At 37.0% G+C, this 17179-nt stretch overlaps 1 pseudogene; it reads right to left on the reverse strand.

Moving 5' to 3' along the window:
* Window positions 1-427: 427 nt before the first annotated feature.
* Window positions 428-1918, reverse strand: LOC100447119 (olfactory receptor 14I1-like; annotated as a pseudogene).
* Between the last annotated feature and the right edge of the window lie 15261 nt (window positions 1919-17179).

Genomic DNA, 17179 nt, shown 5'->3' on the forward strand with positions numbered 1-17179 from the left:
ATAATGCTGACAAGAATCTGGAATCTGATAGCATATGACAGTAACATTTTAACCTAGGTATATTCCAGAAATATAGTTTAATATGAAAACATCAATTTGTATTTATTCCACATAGGACAGTGGAAACACTGTCGATCCTCTGACGAAACTGCCCGCGACCAATTCCTGTTTTTGACCATTTTAGCTGGGAGGACTCAGGCATGTTCCTGACTCCTAATTAGTTCATTATCTATGAAATCTGGATGAAATCAATACAACCAACATTGTAGTCTCATTGTGAGGATTGAGTTTATATAAATATGGATATAGATGATAAAATCTTTAGACCAGTGTCTTACATAAAGCCAACGCTAAGAACTTACTGGCTTTTATTATTGTAATAGTTATAACATGTTAAAAAAGAAAAAGTGACAATCTCAGTAGATGCATTGATGGAAATTGTGTTTATTTCCTTACAGATTTCTGAAAATAACTAAGTGAAAGAGGAATGTCCTTAAAATATTTGGCAAAATCTAAAACATATGTTCCTGTTCTAATAACCCTTCTGCTTGTTGTTTTTTTGTTGACTAGCTAAATCAGGTACTAAAACTGTGTGTTGTATGTGTGTGTGTGTGTCCTCTTCCAAAAAATTCATAGTAACAGCAGTGCAAGGCTACAGGTTCAAGATGAGGTATTTAAACCAGTTTGAACATGTGTGGAACGGGAAGGAATAGATCACCACAACAAGCTGCAGTTACACAACCTTGAAATATTTTATGAATGTACTTTTATACTTTTACACTTTTACTTTTTGAAGAAACATTTGCATTTCTATCTACTTATAGTAATGCAAATATTGTCTTTCTCCCATTCAGTTTCTTTTTTCAGGATTTTTCATCATTTCATCAAGTTTTTTCATCTTTTTTTGTCATAAAGTATTTATGCTTTTTTGTTTTTTTGTTGCAGATCTTCTGCAGTAAAGACCAGGATGTTCTAGTTTTGTGGAAAATATATCTTCACAAAGTCTCCAAATGGCTATTTTAATCCCCTTATTCCTAAGACTATATATGATGGGATTGAGGAAGGGAGGCAAAAGTGTGTATGTCAGAGCAATCACCAAACCCTGAATGGACAGAGTTTTTGCAGTTGGTCCTAAGGCAGCAAAGAGCCTTGTGGTAAGAAAGAGCATGATGACAATGAGCTGGGGGGAGCAGGTGGAGAAGGCTTTTGCTCGACTCTGTTCTGAAGGGATTCTGAGCACCGTTGAGAAGATTTGGAAATAGATCATCATGAGAATAAAGCATCCCAGAACCAAGCATGAGCTCAGGGCCAGGGTCAAAAACTCTACAAAGAAAACCTTACAGGAAACCAGGACCAACACGTGAGGGATGTCACAGAAGAACTGGTGGATCACATTGGATCTGCAAACGTGCTCCCAAAACATGTTGCCAGTGTGGACGGCTGCGTAGGAAAAGCAGCTTAGCCAGGTGGTGACTGCCATCTGATAAGCACCTTCCTGATGTCATCACAGCTCTGTATTGGAGGGGGTGGCAAATGGCAACATAGCGGTCATAAGTCATGACAGTGAGGAAGGCCAGCTCAGCAGATGCAAAGGCAAAGAAAAAATAGACTTGAGCCACACAGCCAAGATAGGAGATGGAGCTTCTGCGAGTCAGGGAGTTATGGATGGATTTAGGCACAGGGACTGAGATGCAGCACAGATCCAAAACGGAGAGGTTCTTCAGGAAGAAGTACATGGGTGTGTGAAGATGCTGATCCAGAGTGATGACCGCAATGATGAGCAGGTTCCCCACCAGCACTGCCAGATAAATCAGCAGAAACAGCCCAGCGTGTAGCACCTGCAGCTCCCAGATATCAGAAAACTCCATCAGCAGGAATTCTGTCACTTTTGTGAGATTGTCCATTTGGCAGGGAAATCTGTGATCTGATTGTTGAGAAAAAATATACAATAGTTTTAAATGAGACAAAAAGTGAACACACTATGGTAGGAGTAATGTCCTCCTAAATTAAATTCAATCCACTGGACATCTTCCACACTGCTTAAACAAAATAGTGGGAGATTTGTAACATGAAAAGATCATAAAAAATATATGCCTAAGACTATGAGTTGAGTAACCAATTTCTAAAAGCTTTTGATTAGTACTGTTTTTCTATTATACAGAACTTCTCAATCTTGAAATTAAGATTTTTCTCATCAAATAATCTAGGGTGCTTATTAAATATGCAGAATTTCAAGTCTCAAGGCAAATATACTAAATAAAAATTTGTGGGATAAAACCAATAATTTGCTTTTCATACAAGTCTCTGGGTGATTTTTTAGTACAAAAGTTTGTAGTTTTAACTGTGGTTATACATCCTGGGCAGAGTCAACTCTAGTTATTTGCTGAATAAATTGGGTGGTAAGCCACTTTAAAATGAGGATTTACTGTTTAAGATGTGGAACGAGTATGGAATATGATTTTAAAACCATTGTTAATAGCTCTGGTTTGGAGAGAGGGAAATTTATTTTGTGTCAATGTGCAAGACATGACAATAGTTATACTAACAATGCCATTACCCGTGTGTTGCACCTTCTCTGTGCCAGATGCTATTATCTCTACAGGACACACCTGGGCTCAATTAATATTCATAACTGTGCAATAAATTAAAATATGCTGTTATTCTTATTCTGAAGATAAAACGGAGGCATAACAAGATCAAATAAGTTGCCCAATGCACTGAAAGAGACAGCACCTGAGCCAGCATTTAAATCAAGGCAGTTCATTTCCAGGATGTGTTGCTGACCTCTGCATTCTAAGTTTTTTTCATAGAAAATAACTTTGACTAACATAAGTTCACAAAAATAACTTTTTTCTCTATATTATCATATTTTGTTTTTCACTGGTATTATCTATATGTTTAAAATAAGCTTTTCTGCATCAAAGTCATGTGTGTTAGATCCTGTTCACATGACTAAAATATTCTCACTCAAAACAACTTATTTTTTTCAAACTAGAGCCAATTTTTTTTATTTTTTTTGAAAAGTCAATATTTTATATTTATAAAAAGGCTTTCACTATATTTCCTCTTTCCAGAATTGTATTTTCATCTGAAAAGCAATTAAACAGAAATTTGTATCAAATTTGAATGACAAAACAATGAATCTTTCCCATAGGCTTACTGTATTCTCATGAAAATTTTTTGATAATACTATATCTAATCCTACATCTCACTAAATCTGATTCTTCATTTAACAGAGATGTAAACATATCAACATAACTGTTCTTTAATATGCAAATATGCACATACAGGCTTTCAATCAATCTGTGTTGACATTTTATGGCCTGGTATTAATATGATCCCCCTGTATCATTTAGGTAGCTATCCAACAGTATGTGCCACTTAGCCATCCAAAAGCATGGCTCTCCTTCAATACCTAGTTCAACTCCCATACCTCTTGGGGGCTACAAGTTCTTCGGCATGCAGCAACTCTGTCAACTTCTTGAGAGACAAAGCCAAGACTCAAAAGGGATCCTCCGATTCCAATTCCACTGCTCTTTTTGTGGTATTACAGGTTCATTTTAAGCCTGTACAGCCCAACACTGGGGTTATGTTGAATCCTATGCTTTTCTGTATGCCATAGGAGTGGCACCAGCTATAAAAGATGCTATGTTCTCTGTGAAGCATAGCTTAAGCCAAAACCTTATGTTGACAGAATTTTTAAAAATTGTGGAGCAGGGGTGAAGAGAAATGGTACAATAACCCAGGAATTTAAAAGCAAGCAAAAACCAAAGGCTACGAGCCTTCAAAACAGAGCTCCAATACATTTCTCCCCTAATGACATCTTCCCAGAACCGCTCCACCCCCAGTGAGATCTCAGTGCTCCCATTCCCAAGCACCCTGCCCACACTACAAGTAGTCTGCCTTGTTATTTGCGGATATGTCTGTCTCTCCATCTGGACAGGAAGCCCCTGAAAGCCAGCAGGCTCAAACACGTCTAGAGGCTAAAAGGCTTCAACACTAAAAATTCTCCCTCGATTAAAAAAAAATACAAATTTGAAGAAGGAATAAATGAATTAGGCATAACTGGGAACACAGGAGGTCTCTCTTCACTCCAACAGCAGCCTCCAGATACATCTACCGCTTATCTTTCCTCTTGCAAAAAGTTAATTTTAGAAGGTGCCTAGCAGTAGGCCAGGTAATCTTCAGAAAGTAAAAATATAATAGTTCCTGTCCCAGACATGCTTAACAATCTAGCTGGGGGGATAAGACATACAGAAAAAAAAAAAAAAAGAAAGAAACGACCATAGAACAAAAAGTTAGAAGTGGCAGAAATATAAATAGATTTAGATTATTTCTTGGGAAGCATGTTTCTATTTCTGGAAAGAAGAAAGCAACCTTTTGACAGAAGCACTATTATTACTGTCTCCTTGCACTAAGTCCCCACCAGGGGGCCACCGATGGAAGGAAGAGAGCACACTGATTTTTAAAGTCTCTTCAGTATCTTCTGGAAACTAATTTTGTTTCACTCCAAGAAGCTGTGGTATCAAAGAGGTGGGTACGTCTCGTTACAAATAATTCGTGGCAGCTCCTCTTTCAAAACATCTGTCCTTACTGCAACTGGATGTGCCTGAGTCTAGTCTTGCTTAAACTCTCACAAGAACTCAAGGCTCAAGTTCCTGAATGGCTTACAGAATATTCCCTGTGTGGACATCCTCCAACCTCATACTCAACCTATTCAAACCAAATTGCACGGTAAAAAATGGTACAGAGCTGAAATATTCATTTTCATTAGTCACAACATACAATCTCTTCTCCATCTACGGTCCCAAAACAAGTCAGTGGCATTTACCCATTTCTTTGAACAGCCAGATTTGTTTGAATTGTTGGTAACACCTCGAGTTATTGGTGTAACTCCTTGGCAGCAGCACCATGAACAAATTCCTCTTCTTAACTATTACCCTATCTTGAAAATACCTCAATAAAATTTGAAGTTCTGCCCAATGTAGAGCCAATTTTAAACAAGTGATTTTAAAATCAGGTTACTGATCATCTAAGGTTTAGTTGCCTTATTTCGTTAATGATAAACCCTATTAAGCACATAAATGCTATCCCTTGCTACCAGGCAAATGTGAAATGTTATTTATAAGACAGGTAGAACCTATGTTTTATGACAAATTTTAAAGATAATGTGAAATGTTATTTTTTAGGTTCTACCTGTCCTATATGTTTAATGAAAAAATTTGAAGATAATCTTTTGTCCAAATGCTATAAATGATACAGTCACTTTGAAGCATTTCATTGTATCATTAAAACAAGTAATTGAAAAGAATTGCACTCTTGGCCAGGCGCGGTGGCTAACTCCTGTAATCCCAGCATTTTGGGAGGTTGAGCCAGGTGGATCACCTGAGGTGAGGAGTTCGAGACCAGCCTGACCAACATGCTGAAATCCCGTCTCTACTAAAAATACAAAATAGCTGAGCGTGGTGGCACATGCCTGTAATCCCAGCTACTTGGGAGGTTGAAGCAGGAGAATCGCTTGAACCTGGGAGGTGGAGGTGGCAGTGAGCTGAGATCGTGCCACTGCACTCCTGCCTGGGCAACAAAGGCGTAACTCCATCTCAAAAAGAAAAGAAAAAAAAATTGTACTCTCACACAAAGTCAAGTGACGAGCAATACATATTTGCAATGAAAATGACAAAGGAGCACTATCCCTGATAAACGACAAACTATAAAAACACATTAGCATAAAAAACAAAGTATATGAACAAGGGCTCAGAAAACTGAAAAGCTAATGACCTAATAACAATTCAAAATACGTTCAACTTTACTAGTTATGGAAATGCAAATTAAAACTTTAACATGATGCTATTTTGTGTCCATTGCTTTAGAAAACATATGTCTGGCAAGTAAAGGCTTGAGAAACATGTGAAGGGATGAAGCTCTTTGCTGCTTAGTTTGCTGTGTAAGCAGTCTACCTACTTTGGAGGATCAACTGGAAATTTTTAACACAACTGAAGATGCACAAGTTTGATGCAGCAATGCTCCTTCTCACAAAAGTACACTTGAGTTTTAAAAAATGACGTATGTGAGGATGTTTGCTCCATGTTTAAACCCTTAATTACCATCACTAGGAAAATGGATAATATACCCTAGTTTATCCCAGAATGGAACCCTCTCTAGAAGTTAAACTGAATGGGATACTCTACCTATATCAATATTGAACATTTCAACATAGTTTTGAAAAAAACCCACAAACTATTACACAAGATACGTTCCCTATGATATGCATTTAAACATTCAAATTGTGCAGTGCATTATTTATAAACACACATATATATATACACACACACACACAAGCTTGTATGAAACAGTTACTGGAATGAATACAAATACCAATAAATGGGGGAGGGGAGGGAAAAAAATAAGGTGAAAAAAATTGAAAAGTAATTATATCTGTAATATTTTAATAGTTAAAATCATTAAAGCAAATAAAAATATGAATAAATGATAAGCCTAAGTACTCATTCTTAAAAATCATTTGTTATACTCTTTCTAGATTTTGGATATTTCATATCTTTAATATTTTTATACATTAATGTCAAAGAAGCAACTGAAATACTTTTGTGTTATAAATTGCTTTTATATTTTATATTTTTAAATTGCTTGTAAAATTCAGTGAAAAAAACTCCCTTTTTTCCACTGTTTTCTTTGACATTATGGATTCAATACCTCACATATTAAAGTAATAATCTTAAAAAATATGATTAAACATTAATAAAGTAATGGGGACTCAGGTGATTACATTCTACATATTTTGGCATCCATTATAATACTATTTAACAATGCAGAGTAACTTAAAACTAGGTTTTTGTTCTGACTTTTTAATAGAATTCAATGAAACAAATATTAAAATGGTTAATTGGTTTGTATTTAAAATGTCTCAACTAAACAACCAAGAATTGCAGCTGTCCCGTAGAGCAAGGCAAAAGGTTACCCACCCTTCCAGCAGAATCAGCAGTGTACAGGAGTATACTATCTCCCGGGTTAGCTTGCCATCGGTAGATGTAAAATTCTACAAAACTGCCACATGGCCAATTCTTCATAATGAATTATCTAGAGAACGAGAAAATAATAATGCTCTTTCCTTGATTCTAACACTCACATTTCTGCACTGCTAAAGGAAAAGCATCATATAATTTATATATAGTTTGTGTATATATATGCGCATATATACACACATATATACACATATACATGTAGTTGTAAATATAGTTTTTGTGTATATATGTATATGTCTATATAGATACATATACGCATATACATATGTGTATATATACACATGTATATATGTGTGTACATATATGTGTATGTATATACACATATGTATATATGTATATATAGTTGTGTATAGTGTATAGTTACTGTTTATTGAAGATATTAAATCAATATTTTCCTTGAAAATTGTCTACAATTTGAAATTGAGGACAAATTTATAGGGATGCAAACAAACATGTATTATCATTATGATATATAAGCGTATATACACCTATTCAAAATATTAGGCAAACTGACGTGCATTTATTAACAAAAACTTAGTTAGCACATTGGTTAAAAAGACAATATACTTTCATATACGTATGTGTGTCATTGATAGATATAAGTTGCAGATTTTGAATATATTATTTTTAACTGTAAAGCGTATTGAATTAAATATGTATAAAGGTTTCCTGCTTCCAAGTCTATTTTAAATTTACACATGTGGTATGATGAGTAATAAGATTAAAAGAGACCTGAATTCTTGTCATGTCCTGACACAGCTAATATGTTTTAAGTTGGGAAACCTACAAATACATTTTAATTTCAATTTACTGAAATGTAAAACTACACTCAACAAGATGGCCTCTGCTGCCCCACCTCTGAGAGCATTTGTATCTAATCTATATGAAGCCTTTTTACTTCAGTGTAGTTTTCTCTGAGTGGCCTGATGCTGAAGAGCTGCCCTTTATCCCACTTATTTCAAGGAAAAGAGCAACATTGAGGAACAAAACCAATACACACTGCACCATGAGCTGCTTCCACTCTAGTCTCAAGCTAAAAATAGATCTCTCCAAAACTAATTCAAATGATAAAAATTCAAGCAAACTGAATGCACTATTTTGTTTGCTTGTTTCATTGGAAAAAATATGAAACATAATTACTAAGAGAACAATTAAATCACTTTAAGCAAACATGTCTTGTTTTTTTCTCATAAAAAATTTGAAATGATTGCTTACATAAATCTCATGTAGACAAATTCAATTTCCTTATTGGGTAAATATCTGAGAAATACTAGACCAGCAATACCTTGATTAAATAACATGTAGCTTCTCAATATGTATTTCACTGTCTGGACCAATGATGATAAAGAGTTCTGAAATTTTCCCCTGTGTCTCACCAGAAGTGACCCAATTTAACATGCAAACTCAGTGATGGAGAAAACCTGATGTATAACATATCAAGGAGACAATTTTCTCTGTTAATTTCCAATAGAGACTGGGCTGCCACAGTCTGGAGGAGATTGGCCTCCAGAAGGAAGCCTGGGGGACACTGGTCTCAGGAGGATGCTGCCTCCTCTGGGTTAAATTGTACATTACCTGCTGAAACAGAAAGCAGAATATGGAGTAGGTGCCAACTGAACTCAGAGTCCATGAGGAAGTGATGAGCATGAGAAATAGAGATTTTCATTGAGTGAGGAGAGTAAACAGTGAAAAAAGTACTTATATTTTCACATTTCATTTAAGTAAACTCAGAAAATAAATTGTTTTACTTCATCACTATGCCTAGTCAGTACGCCACATGAGAGCAGTTAAGTGCATATACTCAGTTTACTTTGCAGTTACAGCAGCCTGTTTCTGTATTGCACATAGACTCTCAGAAAATTATTGGCTTAATGGAGACAATCATCATGCTTCTCATCTTCTTCCAAATCTATTTGTTCCACAACCAGTCATAGACCAAGAGGATGAATGAGTAATGGATCTCACTAAATATGATCACATTTCAAAATGAAAAATGAATAGAAAAATCTGTCAAATTTAGGATATATATTTTATCATTTCATTTTTCAAATGAGGAAAGTGAGTCTTAATATAAAAACTTAAGACAAATTACACTTAGCAGACTTTATTTGATCAAAGAATGATTCATTATTGGATCGTACTACGGATCAGAAGAAATTCAGAGAGCTCTGCCCAGCAGCGTGAACAAACTTTTATGGGCCAGACATAGAAGCAAAGCAGAAAAATCACCTGCTTGCCTACAGCTAGACATCCATCTTGTTTGAACATGGTGTTATTTAATTTTGGCAATAGTATAAGGCAGTAGAAAAATATTGCACATATGTACATACATCCAGATATAGACAGACATGTAACAGAAACATTACAAATTTTTAGCCATGTGCTAGGTACAGTAATACAAATCTCACTAATTTATTAAAGAATATCTGGATCTAAATTGTTTTTGGCTAATACCACTTAAATGGCTAAAGCTTCTTACTAATATTTGTGGAAAAGATCATTAATGTTTTTTTATTTGCTCAGTTTCCAAATATCTATTTTTCTTTCTTCTACTTCTGATGAGTTATCTACCCTAAACTTGCATTTTAAATAGATACCTATTAGACTCTAGAGATAGTGTAGAAAATTTATATCTCAAAAGCACAGAGCTTGGACTTCCAGCTTAAATGCTTTAATTTGCCTAAACCAAGAAAGAAAGATGTCGTTAAGACCCAGTTAAGGCAAGACGGCTAGGAAAAGCCCTTTCAAGGCAAGGCCTTTTGCAGATTTAAGCCAACGCTTTCTTCATTGTCAGAGTTTCCAGTGTTCTCTGTCCAGACAGGTAAACCTTCTTACAAATGGAGATTCCCGTTATGGATGTAAATTTCTTTTACAAAAAGTCCTCAAAATAAGCAGGTGAAAATAGTTTTTATGCCAAAAAGTTGTATTTTGGAGATTTATTCTGCTAGATCAGTGGTTTTCCAACCACCTTCTGCCTCTTAACTAAAATACTAAGTGGGTGGAACCTACTGAAGACTAGGACAAATATTTTGTGTGCCTGACTCAGCATGGATACTTCTAATCTTGCTCTATAATCACAGACTGGTACAACTTTTCTCTCCTGTTTTGTTTTCAAGACTGCAAGACTGAACAATATTTACCCCCACCTTCCCCAGGAGTTTTGGGGCATAGCAAAGATCATGACAAGAAGGAGTTGGCAGAGCATGTGTTTAGCAGGAAGTTTCATAAGAGGTGTTTCAGTTGACTGCGGGGTTCCCATGGGAGAAGCAGGATGAAATAGAGGAAACAGAAAAGACTCATTCTTACAAATGTTTTTCTAAAAACGATTCAACTGTCAATTGGATAGGTTCAGGTATGGGGATTTTTTACATTTGATTTCAAACTTCCTTTTTTCTCTGGGGCATTGGTTGATTATTGCCCAGGGAGTGTTAGCCCTTGGGGGCTTTCTCTAGTAGGTAGACAGTCCAGGTCCATCAGAAGACTGGTATAGAAATGAAAAATTTCTTATGCAAAGGCCTATTTAAAATACAGGGAAACTTCTTGGGACACACGGTCCTTTAGTTTTGAGGCAACTCCTTTGGGGTTCAAAATAGCTACAAGGAAGTCTTCTCAGTCCCCATGGCTGGTGTACTATAAAGGCATGCACCTCTTTGTCCTTTCTAAAAAGTTTCCCCACTGTGGCCTTTGTAACTCGAGGTTACCTTTGGTCAGGTTCACTCATTTTTCTAGAAAAACATAGGTTCTTGATCCATGGTTCTTATACATAAAATAGGCTGCAGTCCCAGATGGAAGAGTTCTAGAGCCTTTGGATTCAAAAAAGCACATGATGTGCTATCTTCCAGGAGTCTTACCTACTGGAGACCTCCTACTGGACCCAGTCTGGTTTCTTTACCACATCCATTCCAATTCTGAACCCAGTCCAGTCAACAAATTGCTCAAAGTTAGAGCTCAAAGCACAAATTTGCAGAGCTTGAATCCAAGAGGAATTTTACCCATAACCTTCAGTTGCAGCGTGAGAGCAATGGGCCCTAGTGGGTATCTACACGTGGGCATTCCTTGTTCCAGGGGGCTACTAGGTGTTCTTCAAATCTCACTTCCAACACAAAACTGTTAAAAGAAAAACTTTATCAATGAGACAGAAAATTAACAGGCATATTCAGGACTTGAACTCAGCTCTGGACCAGGCAAACCTAATAGACGTCTACAGAACTCTCTACCTCAAATCAACAGAATATACATTCTTCTCAGCACCACATAGCACTTATTCTAAAGGTGACCACATAATTGGAAATGAAACATTCCTCAGCAAAGGCAAAACAATGGAAATCATAACAAACAGTCTCTCAGACCACAGTGCAATCAAATTAGAACTCAGAATTAAACTCACTCAGTACCACACAACTACATGGAAACTGAACAACCTGCTCCTGAATGACTACTAGGTAAATAAAAAAATTAAGGCAGAAATAAATAAGTTATTTGAAACCAATGAGAACAAAGATACAATGTACCAGAATTTCTGGGACATAGCTAAAGCAGTGTTTAGAGGGAAATTTATAGCACTAAATGGCCACATCAGAAAGCGAGAAAGATCTAAAATCAACACCCTAACATTGAAATTAAAAGAACTAGAGAAGCAAGAGCAAACAAATTCAAAAGCTAGCAGAGACAAGAAATAACTAAAATCAGAGCAGAACTGTAGGAAATAGAGAAATGAAAAAGCCTTCAAAAAAACAATGAAACCAGGAGCAGGTTTTTTGAAAAGACTAACAAAATAGATAGACCACCAGCCAGGCTAATAAAGGAGAAAGGAGAAAGGAGAGAAGAATCAAATAGACATAATAAAAAAATGTTAAAGAGGATATCACCACTGATCCAACACAAATACAAACTACCATCAGAGAATACTACAAACATCTCTATGCAAATAAAACAGAAAATCTAGAAGAAATGGATAAATTCCTGGACACATACACCCTCCCAAGACTATGCCAAGAAGAAGTCGAATCCCTGAATAGAACAATAACAAGTTCTGAAATTCAGGCAGTAATTAATGGCCTACCAACCAAAAAAAAAGCCCAGGAACAGACAGATTCACAGCTGAATTCTACCAGAGGTACAAAGACGAACTGGTACAGTTCCTTCTGAAACTATTCCAAACAACAGAAAAAGAGGGACTGGTTCCCTAACTCATTTTACGAGGCCAACATCACCCTGATACTATAACCTAGCAGAGACACAACAAAAAAAAGAAAATTTCAGGCCAATATCCCTGATGAACACTGATGTGAAAATCCTCAATAAAATACTGCAAACTGAATCCAGCAGCACATCAAAAAAATTATCCACCATGATCAAGTCAGCTTCATCCCTGGGATGCAAGTTTGGTTCAACATATGCAAATCAATAAACACAATCCATCACATAAACAGAACCAATGACAAAAACCATGATTATCTCAATAGATGCAGAAAAGACCTTTGATAAAATTCAACATCCCTTTCATGCTAAAAACTCTCAAACTATGTATTGATGGAACACATCTCAAAATAATAAGAGCTATTTATAACAAACCCATAGCCAATATCATACTGAATGGGCAAAAGCTGGATGCATTCCCTTTGAAAATCAGCACAAGACAAATATGCCCTTTCTGATCACTCCTATTCAATATAGTATTAGAAGTTCTGACCAGGGCAGTCAGGCAAGAGAAAGAAATAAAGTGTATTGAAATAGGAAGAGAGGAAGTCAAATTGTCTCTGTTTTCAGATGACATGATTGTGAATTTAGAAAATTAAATCATCTCAGCCCAAAAACTCCTTAAGCTGATCAGCAAATTCAGCAGTCTCAAGATACAATATCAATGTGCAAAAATCACAAGTATTTCTATATATGAATAATAGACAAACAGCCAAATCATGAGTGAACTCCCATTCACAACTGCTACAAAGAGAATAAAATACCTACAAACACAACTTACAAGGGACATGAAGGACCTCTTCAAGGAGAAGTACAAACCACTGCTCGAGAAAATAAGAGAGGACACAAACAAATGGAAAAAATTCCATGCTCATGAATAGGAAGAATCAATATCATCAAAATGGTGATACTGCTCAAAGTAATTTGTAGATTCAATGCTATTCCCATCAAGCTAAAATTGACTTTCTTCACAGAACTGGAAAAACTACTTTAAATTTCATATGGAACCAAAAAAGAGCCCATATAGCCAAGACAATCCTAAGCAAAAAGAACAAAGCAGGAGGCATAACGCTACCTGACTTCAAACTATACTACAAGGCTGCAGTAACCAAAACAGCATGGTACTGGTACCAAAACAGATATATAGACCAGTGGAACAGAAGAGAGACTACAGAAATAACACTATCTCACGCCAGCTAGAGGCAATCATTAAAAAGTCAGGACACAACAGATGCTGGTGAGGCTGTGGAGAAATAGGAACACTTTTACACTGTTGGTGGGGTATAAATTAGTTCAACCATTGTGGAAGACAGTGTGGCAATTCCTCAAGGATCTAGAACCAGAAATACCATTTGACCCAGCAATCCCATTACTGGGTACATACCCAAAGGATTATAAATCATTCTACTATAAAGACACGTGCACACGTATGTTTATTACAGCACTATTTACAGTGGCAAAGACTTGGAACCAACCCAAATGCCCATCAATGATATAGTGGATAAACAAAATGTGGCACATATACACCATGGAATACTATGCAGCCATAAAAATGGATAAGTTCATGTCCTTTGCAGGGACATGGATGAAGCTGGAAACCATCATTCTCAGCAAACTGACACAGGAACAGAAAACCAAGCACTGCATGTTCTCACTCATAAATGGAAGTTGAATGATGAGAACACATGGACACAGAGAGGGGAACATCACACACCAGGGACTGTTGAGGGGTGGGAGGAAAGGGGAGGGAGAGCATTAGGACAAATAACCTAATGCACGTGGGGCTTAAAACCTAGATGATGGGTTGATGGGTGCAGCAAACCACCATGGCACATGTATACCTATTTAACAAACCTGCATGTTCTCACATATATCTCAGAACTTAAAGTACAATAAAAATAGAAAAACTTTAGACAAATTTAGGAGAGTTTATTTGAGCAAAGAATGATTCATACATCAGATGGCACTCAGAGCCATAAGAGGTTCAGATAGATGCACACAGCAGTGAGCGCAGTGGGTTTTTCTAGGCAGAAAACACAGAAGAAACATCAAGAAATCACATGATTGGCTTGCCATGTCTAAGTCCTTTTCTAATTTTGTTTTTTTCTTTAAAGCATATTTTTTGCCTGCTACCATGACTTGTATTTTTGATGTTGTTGTTGAAAGCTGATGTATTCATTTGCTATGCGTACCACAGCATTCTGGTAGTTTGATGACAACCTTTGGCATTCCTTGGCTTGAAGAAGCATTACTTCAATCTATTCCTTTATCTTCAAAAGATAATATTCCTGTGTGCATGTCCAACTTTTTTTAAATAAGGATGACACCAGTTTCAAAGGTAAAGCCTAGACACTTGTTAAGGTAGTGAGGACAGATTTTAATTAATAACACATTTTGGGGTATTTGTGGGTTTTTCACCTAAAACGTAATCTTACACAGGCTGTGGATTATATTTGTTTCCAGGAAGCCCCATGTGTTGCTTTGTGTGTGCATCAGTCCCTTGAGAACCCCCTGTAAGTCAGGAGGCATAAGTTCCAGTGACTATAGGGAGTTGAGGGGCTAAAGAGGTAAGTGAAACATCTGGTAGGGGTAAAGGATGGGTGTATATCAAAAGTCAGGGATGTTTAATGGAAAAGAGGTGCATATCAAAGTGTCAGGGGTGTTTAATGGAAAAAGTTAAGATGGGTAAAAGAAGGAAAAGAAGGAAATGGGAAGGGAGCAGTCCTATAGGAGCCACTTTAGGCAGATCTTAAGATTTTCAAATAAACAATTGCAGTTCCGAATTATCCACAGTAAAGTCATTTTGCCTAAAATAGAAGCAGACGTGGTTAGTGTCATAGTATATATAGCGAGTGGGAACCCAAAAGGGGTTTAACTGTGGAGTTCCTGTGGGAAGAGTAAGTTCAAATAGAATGAAGAGGCCTCACAAGAAGCCAGAATGAACATTCCAGCACAAGAGTTAGGAAGTGAATTCCCACTCAAAACAGGGAGCCAGGAAGATAAACAGCCAGCCCAGGAGGTATCTTTCAAAAGCAGCCTGGAATTCTAACCCAGCCTTAGAGACTACACCCAGAAACATAGGAAGAAAATAGGCCAGAAGTTGAACTCGCCACCAAATACCCAAAAAAGTAAGTCAACTGAAGATGAGACAAAGGTTTCTACGCATGCAGAAAGGATTGACTGTCTTGTCCAAGGGCCAGATAAGGGTTCCAATCTGGATTTGAGTTCCAGTGCCAGATAACTGTCAAACAAAATGGAAAACTGGTTAAAGAGGTAAGAACATGCTTTAATTAGTCATATACTATTGAAACAGGCAAGAGTTCAGCATGAACTTAACTTTGATGTATCCAGGTTGAGGAAAATGTCAAAGGGAGTTTGAGGAAAGAGAAATGGGAGTTAGTGGGGAGTTAGTGGGGGCTCAGTAGGGTCAGGGATGTGAGAAATTACAAATCGTGAGAAGGGGAAGTTGGTTCCTGTGAAACCCATTTGCTTTGTTAACTGATACTTGCTGATGTTGGGCTTCTACCCTCCCACAGAGGTCAGGAGACAGCAGCCCTATCTTCAAGTCTTGGCTGGGACAAGCATGCTATAGACTGTCTGTGTACTTACATAAGTTATATGTTGAAATCATAAACTCCAATGTGATGATATTGGGAGAGGAGGTCTTTGGGGGTTGATTAGATCATGAGTGATTAAGGCCATTCATGAGTTTGTGACCTCATAAAAGAGACTCCAGAGAGCTTTCTTGCCTCTTCTGCCATGTGAAGGCACAGCAAGAAGACCATGCTCTATAAATCAGGAAATGGGTCCTTACAGACCAATAGGTCCAGACAGGCTGGAACCTTTATTGTGGACTTTCCAATCTGCGGAAACGTGAGAAATAACTGTTGTGTAAGGCCATGGTATTTTTGTTGTAGCAACTATGAAGACAGGCAGATTTAAGTTTTCTCAGACAGTTCACTTTAAGGGAGACTGGGTCGTTCGTTCTAGAGATGTAGACTTGAGCTGTTACCAACTATGTTCCTGTCTTTTGCAAGTTTTTATAGGCCAAAGTTAAGGCTTAATTGAGAAGGCTCAGAAGAGCCTGGCTAGAGTTTTGTCAAGTTTAAAATGATCGTCAACCCTGTATACATCAAAATTGAGTTCAGCCCGTGCTGGACTGTTTTCTCTGTTTCAATAGTATATGACTCATTAAAATATGTTGTTACCACTTAACTTTTTCTTCAATCATATTGGATTAGGGACACTTTCTACTAGGGTATGATCTCATCTTCAATTAACTAATTACATCTGCAATGGTCCTATTTCCAAATAAGGGTACATTCTGAGATAGTCGGGGGTATGACTTCAATATATGAGTCTGTGGGGATACAATTCTTACCATAATTTACATGATGTGTTAGGTGAAGATAAACAGGCGTTTAGTGTGAAGTTTATGTTTATGTGTTAGGCTATGTTTATCGCTAATTTTACCTCTGATGTCAGAGGCCATAATTTGCTCTAGTGTTCTTATTTTTGTGTCCTCTGTTATCTTTGGCTTCTCTACAGATTCATTATTAAACAGGATTTGAGGCTTGTCATCCTTCCATGTGCATCCTGTTATCATACACGAGATATTTTAATGTGTTTTTAAGTGTGGAAGGAAGAGAAAACATTCTATAGTCCTACAAATTGGTCTGAATCTATTTGCCAGCATGTGTTCTTGGACTGCAACCTTCAAAGAGCTTCTTAACATCCCCTGCCCACCTCCACATGGGTGACACAGGTTAGAAGGACCTGGAGTTGGGTATTTTCCTTCTAGCATATTGGTCAGCCTGTGGTAAAACGCCAGTAATACGGCAGGCTCTGTTAGTTTATTTTTTTTAATTATGCTTTAAGTTCTAGGGTACATGTGCACAACGTGCAGGTTTGTTACATATGTATACATGTGCCATGTTGGT

This window comes from Pongo abelii, chromosome 1, assembly GCF_028885655.2.
Source record: "Pongo abelii isolate AG06213 chromosome 1, NHGRI_mPonAbe1-v2.0_pri, whole genome shotgun sequence".
Taxonomy (NCBI): domain Eukaryota; kingdom Metazoa; phylum Chordata; class Mammalia; order Primates; family Hominidae; genus Pongo; species Pongo abelii.